Source organism: Heptranchias perlo, chromosome 6 (genome assembly GCF_035084215.1).
Source record: "Heptranchias perlo isolate sHepPer1 chromosome 6, sHepPer1.hap1, whole genome shotgun sequence".
Taxonomy (NCBI): Eukaryota; Metazoa; Chordata; class Chondrichthyes; order Hexanchiformes; family Hexanchidae; genus Heptranchias; species Heptranchias perlo.
Window position 1 is genome coordinate 73,172,243 of NC_090330.1, and position 8,871 is coordinate 73,181,113.

An 8,871-nucleotide genomic window follows, 5' to 3' on the forward strand; every position below is an offset into this window, starting at 1 on the left:
TCACAACTTTTCCATTCAGGAAGGGCTGTGCTTCTACATAGCTGAGGCATCAATGGACAACCTGACATTCATGACATTTTTGCTTATTAAGGCCCCGTTAAACACTTAGAAGAAGTCCACTCTAAATTTTTAGAGCTTACTTTTAATGAAAAGGTACATTGACACCTGCTTACAGCTGGCGTTGCAGCCACAGAAGTAAAATGATGTTAAAACAGAAACAAACTAACATGTGCGACAGTGGGAAAGCTGAGAAAAACATATAGGGGGTGATTTTAAACCCCAAGAACGGGTGGGTTGGAGGCGGGTGGGAGTTGAAAACAGTTGGTTTTTGGGTCGCGACCGCAACCGGGTTTGATTTCCAGGTTTAACGTCGGCGCGTAAAAGTACAGGCTTCCCACTGGGAATACAGAGTCTGAAAAAACAACTATTTTCAACTCCCACCCGACCCAACCCAGCTGTTCTTGGGGTTTAAAATTACTCCCATAGTGTGGCAGGGAAAGAGCAATGAACAAATACTCAGGCTGTCCTGATGGGAAAGTGTTCCACATGCTGCAAACACCCTATGTCAATGCCGAGGGCACATGTTACAATTGATCTCAGTTGTTGATGTGACACAAAATTTTGGACTGAAGAGTAGTGGTACAACATCCTGTTAAAATATGAATCATAGAATCGTTACAGCACAGAAGGAGGCCATTCAGCCCATCGAGCCTGTGCTGGCTCTTTGTAAGAGCAATCCTATTAGTCCTATTCCTCCATCCCTGTAGCCCTGCAATTTTTTTCCTTTCAAGTATTTATCCAATTCCTTTTTGAAAGGAAGCGCATTCCGGATCATAACTACTCGTTGCATAAAAAAATTTGTCCTCATGTCGCCTTTGGTTCTTTTGGCAATTGCCTTAAATCTGTGTCCTCTGGTTCTCGACCCTTCCGCCAATGGGAACAGTTTCTCTTTATTTACTTTATCTAAACCCTTCATGATTTTGAACACTTCTATCAAATCTCCTCTTAAACTTCTCTGCTCTAAGGAGAACAACCCCGGCTTTTCCAGTCTAAACACATAACTGAAGTTCCCCATCCCTGGAACCATTCTAGTAAATCTTTTCTGCACCTTCTCTAAGGTCTTCACATCTTTCCTAAAGTGCAGTACCCAGAATTGGACACAATGGGCTCGATAATAGCACCCGCTATCGGGTTCGTTCCTGGCGGGGGGTCTCCGAAAATCGGGGAATCCCGGAGCGGATCGAGAGCCCGGCTCCAACCCGCCCACTTCCGGGTTCCCCACAGACGCGTCGGCGTGCGCACGCAGCCCCCGCAGGTGGGAATCCCGCAGGCAATTAAAGCCGGCGGGGTGCTACTTGACAGTATTTATTCCGGTATTTCAGGTCGTTAACAGACCTGATTAAGGGAATATTTCAGGAGGGGTGGGATTTTACAAACAACTGGGACTGTTCCCTGTACTGGGGAAAACACTCCCAGTTGAAATGAACGTGTTGCAGCTATCAGCCTGTGGCAGCTGCAAAGGTCCATTTGACAGGTGGGCGGGGGAGACCCTCACTCATTGCAGGAGGCCACTCTGTCACTTGGGACAAAGTTTGGCCTCCACCATCGTCATCCTAACAATCAAATTCACCAACTTGCACACTTACCCCGGGGTTCAGACACATGTACCTACCTTGCGGACCCCCTCAGATGTACATCTTCCGGATGGGGGGCGCTGTAGCTGCAGTCATGATCTCCTCGGAGGGCGAACAGCATCACCAGCCTCGCCGGCCACGCCGTCCACCTCTGACACGTGGAGCTCCACAACACAGTGCTGTGACACATCCACCTGCACAGCAGGAGGGAGGGCAACCGCAGAGAGAGATGCATCGCAGAGGGCACTACCCTCGCCACAGGGCCCACAGACCGAGGCTCAGCTTCCTGGACCTCTCTGAGCAGCAGTGCACACGGAGGCTCAGAGTCACTCGACATGTAGTCGTGGACATCTGCAGCCTCCTTCATGCCGAGCTGCTCCCGGCTGACCTGAGCACCATCTTCTTACCTGCCGCTGTCAAAGTCACCACTGCCCTCAACAACCTCTCCTCCGCATCCTTCCAGGGTGCCACCGGGGACATCGCCGACGTCTCTCAGTCGTCTGCACAAAAGAGCCCTGCAAATACACCGACACCCACTCTGCAGTGACACAATGGGTGTCATCAGTTGTGGGTCTTCATTGTGATCCTCAGGAAAGGGCATTATTGCACAAACCAGACAAGATTCGCAAAGGCGTGGCAGTAGTGGTGCCAATATAATATGTAATGTGAGTTGGTCAGAAACTAAATATAAGTAAAAACCATGACAAACCCTCAAACACCCTTGTGCATCCCCTTCATGCTCATGACACGTTTGCCTTACGCTGCCTACTGCACATATGTGATGCATGCCCTGTGGCTGCAGCACAGGTAGTGGCAGGTTGAGTGAGGCTGACTGTGAAAGAGATGCATGAGAGGGTGAGTATGAGATAGAGCCATGAGATTGTATGAGGATTGGGTTGAGTGGTAGTGGCGGAATGAGTACTGGCGAGGTGAGTAAGTGCAGGTAAGATGAGGATGAGGTTTGAGTGGGTGTGAGGGGTGATGTGACAGAATAGTGTTGGCAGTGCAGAAGGAGATGTGGGGTGGGGGCGGTGATGTGGCAGATGGAGTGTAGGGGAATGAGTAAGTGTACTCACTTTGGCTGACCTACTGAGGTCATTGCAGCGCCTCCTGCACTGTATGCAGGTGGGTGATATGTTGGTGGTGCAGGTGACCTCCTCTGCCACCTTGAGCCAGGCCTTCTTGGTGGCAGAGGCAGGCCACTTCCTCCCGCATGCCGGAGGGAAGATCTCTGTCCTCCCCCTCCTCCTCACCTCATCCAATGATACCTGGAGTGAGGCATCATTACACTGGGAGCAGCCTTCCCCCTGGGCTGCTCCATGCTGTAATTTTTCCTATTTGTTGCAGCATCTGTCAGTGGAGGACTGCCCCTTTAAATAGAGCTCCTCCAGCTGACAGGTGCAGTCCGCCCAACGCGCAGCTCAGCAGTGGGGAACCCGGAAGACCAGGTAAGTGGATCCAATTAGGCTGCGATTGCGTGCGGGGCAGACTAATTTCACCGTGCGTGTTACCCACACGCCCAGTCGCCCCCCCCCGCCGCAAACCCGCCGTCCTCCTGATATCAAGACCAATATTCCAGCTGTGGCCAAACCAGTGCTTTATAAAGCTTCAACATAACTTCCTTGCTTTTGTACTCTATGCCTCTATTTATAAAGCCCAGGATCCTGTATGCTTTTTTAACTGCTTTCTCAACCTGTCCTGCCACCTTAAAGATTTGTGCACATATACTCTCAGGTCTCTCTGTTCCTGCACCTCCTTTAGAATTGTATCATTTAGTTTATATTGCCTCTCCTCATTCTTCCTGCCAAAATGTATCACTTTGTACTTCTCTGTGTTAAATTTCATCCACCATGTGTCCACCCATTCCACCAGCCTGTCTTTGTCCTCTTGAAGTCTATCACTATCCTCCTCATTGTTCACTGCACTTCTAAGTTTTGTGTATTCTGCAAATTTTTAAATTGTGCCCTTTACACCCAAGTCCAAGTCATTAACATATATCAAAAAAGCAGTGGTCCTAGTACTGACCCCTGGGGAACACCACTGTATACCACTCCGAAAAACAACCGTTCACCATTACTCTCTGTTTCCTGTAACTTAGCCAAATTTGTATCCATGCTGTCACTGCCCCTTTTATTCCATGGGCTTCAATTTTGCTGACAAACCTATTATGTGGCACTTTATCAAACACCTTTTGAAAGTCCATATACACAACATCAAACGCATGGCCCTCATCAACACTCTCTGTTACCTCATCAAAAAACTCAATCAAGGTTAATTAAACACAATTTGTCTTGAACAAATCTGTGCTGGCTTTCCTTTATTAATCCACACTTGTCCAAGTGACTTTTAATTTTGTTCCGGATTATCGTTTCTAAAAGCTTCCCCACCACCGAGGTTAAACTGACTGGTCTGTAGTTACCAGGTTTATCCTTACACCCTTTTTTGAACAATTCTCCAGTCCTCTGGCACTACCCCCATATCTAAAGAGGATTGAAAGATTATCACCAGCACCCCTGTAATTTCCACCCTTACTTCCCTCAGCAACCTAGGATGCATCACATGTGGACCCGGTGACTTGTCTACTTTAAGTACAGCCAGCCTTTCTAGTTCCTCCTCTTTATCAATTTTTAGCCCATCCAGTATCTCAACTACCTCATCTTGTGATTTTGGCAGCATCTTCTTCCTTGGTAAAGACAGATGCAAAGTACTCATTTCGTACCTCCGCCATGCCTCTGTCTCCATGCATAGAACTCCTTTTTAGTCCGGAATCAGCCCCACCCCTCCTCTTACTACCCGTTTACTATTTATATGCCTATAGAAGACTTTTGGATTCCTTTTTATGTTAGCCACCAGTCTATTCTCATACTCTTTCTTTGCCCCTCTTATTTCTTTTTTCACTTCTCCTCTCTATTTTCTATATTCAGTCTGGTTCTCACTTATATTATTAACCTGACATCTGTCATAAGCCCCCTTTTTCTGCTTCATCTTACTCTCTATCTCTTTCACCATCCAGGGAGCTCTGGCTTTGCCCTACTTTTCCCCATCTCGGGAATTTACCTAGACTGTACCTGACCCATCTCCTCTTAAAAGGCCGCCTATTGTTCGATTACAGTTTTGCCTGCCGATCTACGATTCCAATTTACCTGGGCGAGATCCATTCTCAACCCACTGAAATTGGCCCCCCTCCAATTAAGTATTTTTACTCCAGATTGCTACTTGTCCTTTTCCATAACTTATCTAAACCTTATGATACTATGATCACTGTTCCCTAAATGTTCTCCCATTGACATTTGCTCCACTTGACCCACTTCATTATAGAATCATAGAATCATAGAATCATAGAAGTTACAACATGGAAACAGGCCCTTCGGCCCAACATGTCCATGTCGCCCAGTTTATACCACTAAGCTAGTCCCAATTGCCTGCACTTGGCCCATATCCCTCTATACCCATCTTACCCATGTAACTGTCCAAATGCTTTTTTAAAAGACAAAATTGTACCCGCCTCTACTACTGCCTCTGGCAGCTCGTTCCAGACACTCACCACCCTTTGAGTGAAAAAATTGCCCCTCTGGACCCTTTTGTATCTCTCCCCTCTCACCTTAAATCTATGTCCCCTCGTTATAGACTCCCCTACCTTTGGGAAAAGATTTTGACTATCTACCTTATCTATGCCCCTCGTTATTTTATAGACTTCTATAAGATCACCCCTTAACCTCCTACTCTCCAGGGAAAAAAGTCCCAGTCTGTCTAACCTCTCCCTGTAAGTCAAACCATCAAGTCCTGGTAGCATCCTAGTAAATCTTTTCTGCACTCTTTCTAGTTTAATAATATCCTTTCTATAATAGGGTGACCAGAACTGTACACAGTACTCCAAGTGTGGCCTCACCAATGCCCTGTACAACTTCAACAAGACATCCCAACTCCTGCATTCAATGTTCTGACCAATGAAACCAAGCATGCCGAATGCCTTCTTCACCACCCTATCCACCTGTGACTCCACTTTCAAGGAGCTATGAATCTGTACTCCCAGATCTCTTTGTTCTATAACTCTCCCCAACGCCCTACCATTAACGGAGTAGGTCCTGGCCCGATTCGATCTACCAAAATGCATCACCTCACATTTATCTAAATTAAACTCCATCTGCCATTCATCGGCCCACTGGCCCAATTTATCAAGATCCCGTTGCAATCCTAGATAACCTTCTTCACTGTCCACAATGCCACCAATCTTGGTGTCATCTGCAAACTTACTAACCATGCCTCCTAAATTCTCATCCAAATCATTAATATAAATAACAAATAATAGGTTTGTCAGCAAAATTATGATTATGTACAGAGGATCAGCAAATTACTAACTGGACCACCAAAATTTAGTACACCCGTTGACATTCACCCTGTCATTAACATGCCATGATTGAATTTGGCTTCTTCATATAGTGCAGGCATTTAAACTGGGGGATTAAAAAGAATGCCTGAGGAACTCATATATTTACAGGGTGTGATATGTCAAAATTACTCCTTCTAAACTGAAAGCAAAACTGAGCTACTCGAATTTCAGAAATACTTGCATGCTTTGTTAAAGTGCAAAATAATAAGTTAACAAATATTGTGAATATGCACCTGAGCTTATACCCCATTCCCCAAACAGCAGGCAGTATTTCATTGCATTGGAAATAGCACAAAACACTGGCAAAACACAAAACGGCCACAGGAATCTGAAAGGATATACACCAAGTGAATTTTTCAGGTATAGACCTTTCGTTAGAACCAGCAAAGTTACTGTCCTCTTTTCAGATACTGGTGGAACTGTTGTGTATTTTCAGCAGTTCCTGTTTTTGTTTCCGATTTGCAGTAATTCAAGCTTTTATCTTTGCACTTTCTGTGTATTGCAGAGTAAAGTTTTTGTCACTCCTTACACATATGTCTTATTGAAGCATGTAATATAAACTCCTCCTCACAACTTTGAAAAATTATTGACCCAATATGTACAAATTGGTCGATTTCTTGTGGCTTTGCTCAGGATAAATCAGTGAATATGATTTCTTTCTTACCTGTCTCTGCTGTCTTTGTGTTGCTATTTCTTTCTGAGTCTCCTCCTCTGGTTCTCTCTCTCCTCCTCTTCTATTTTGCTTTCCTCCCCTTAACTCTTCATCTTGCTTGTCTCTGTCTTTCTCTAATTTATTTTCAGTAATGGGTGTTGTGGCACATTTTTGGGTGGGAATGGAGCTACCAATGTCTGCAGGATTCACTTGAGGTGGGTGTTACAGGGAGAAAGTGGCCTTTAGTGATTTCCTTCCCAGTCCCTCCCCCAATGATTTGTGCTTTCCTGAACCCTTCACTCCCATCATGTCTCCCTCCCCTTCATCTTCCCACTACCCTTTCCTCTTCCTACCACGTCCTCACTCCTATGACTACCCTATCTCTTCATCTTTGAAGTAGCTGCTCAAGCCCTTTATCCTCCCCTCTCCCTGGCTTTTCTGCCACTAACCTCACCCTTAACCTCTCTATCCACATCCCCTCAATCCCATTCACGCCCCATAACAGCACAAGGTAAGATAACAGAAGCTTCCTCACCCTCAATAAGTTTTCCTCCTCCCCTTCCCCTTCTACCCTTCCTTCCTATCTGTTCCCCTCAAAGAGGCTTTTTTGCTTCTAAAATTCAACCTATAATTTTTAAAAATCAAATTAGAATGAGGAAAGTAACTGCCTTTCTCTCTATTTATGCCCTTCACTCTGTCATAGGTGTTAGAAATTACATCTCTGCTTCACAGGTGCAATCCATTAGCACTGATCTATTTAAACTGTTAATAAAACACACGTGAGATAATTAGTTCAACTGATGTTTATTTTTAAATTGAACAAATATTAAATGACCCTCTCTCTCTTTCTCTCACTCTGAACCCCCTGTCTAACATTCAAAACGTTTATACAACACAAAACAAAAGCTCAACAGATGTATAATTATAACAGTCATTTTTCTCTTTCACTTACGCAAACAGGCACACACAGAGTAATTGTTTCTTTTTTAAAAGACTCTCAATATGAACTTTACCTCAGTAAAGCTTTTCAAATTTGTCCTTGAGATTTTCTTGAAATAGTTTGGAATAGCTTTTGGCAGAAACTGCTAGAAGCAAAAGAAAAAATATTCTTCATAATAACTGAATGGTACTGATACCATCCGAGGACATTAGGCACATTGTACATGCTTAGGCTGTACAATCCAAATTCAGCACGTGGCGATGTGCAATTTGGAGTCCTAGGCCGGATGCAGGACCCTGATCCAGTTTTGAGGTACCAATGGGCCGAGTGTACACCATGCACACTTCACCCATTGGTGCCTGACATTGAGCAGTCTAACCAGCAGTCCTGCAGGCCGCTCCAAAACCAAGTAACCAGAATGCTCCTCCTGGCCCCACAAAAATCTTCCTGCTTGCTGCTGGCCATACACAACGCACGATGGCCTCCCCCACTCCCGCGAGAAGAAAATTTCCAGCTTGGCTCTGCAATGAAGCCGTTCCCGTTTCTTCCCTCCCAACTGGTGAACTACCTGTGAGCATCCAAACAGTAATCGCAGCTCACAGGAGTATGGAAATAATGCCCAGCCCTCATATGGTTCGGGCTTCCCGGAGGGACTTCGAGTGTTCCTCCCGCCACTTGCCCGAAGTTAAAATCTACCCCCACATCTCCCTAGGATATAGTTTCTCAAAAAGTAGAACTCAGTGCAAAAATGTTCACAAATTCCTGTATATCCATCATGAATTTTTTTTTATTCGTTCATGGGATGTGGGCGTCGCTGGCGAGGCCGTCATTTATTGCCCATCCCTAATTGCCCTTGAGAAGGTGGTGGTGAGCCGCCTTCTTGAACCGCTGCAGTCCGTGTGGTGACGGTTCTCCCACAGTGCTGTTAGGAAGGGAGTTCCAGGATTTTGACCCAGCGACGATGAAGGAATAGGACATTCCTTGTCAAATTTTCACACAGCATGCAAATCAATGGGGTAGAAATTGGTATGCATTTCACTTGTTTTCATAGAATCATAGAATCATAGAATGTTACAGCACAGAACGGCATAGATAGCTTTTTGACAACCAAAGGCAGTAAGGGATATGGGCCAAAGGCAGGTATATGGAGTTAGATCACAGATCAGCCATGATCTTATCAAATGGCAGAGCAGGCACGAGGGCCTGAATGGCCTACTCCTGTTCCTATGTTCCTATGTTCCTAGAAGGAGGCCAT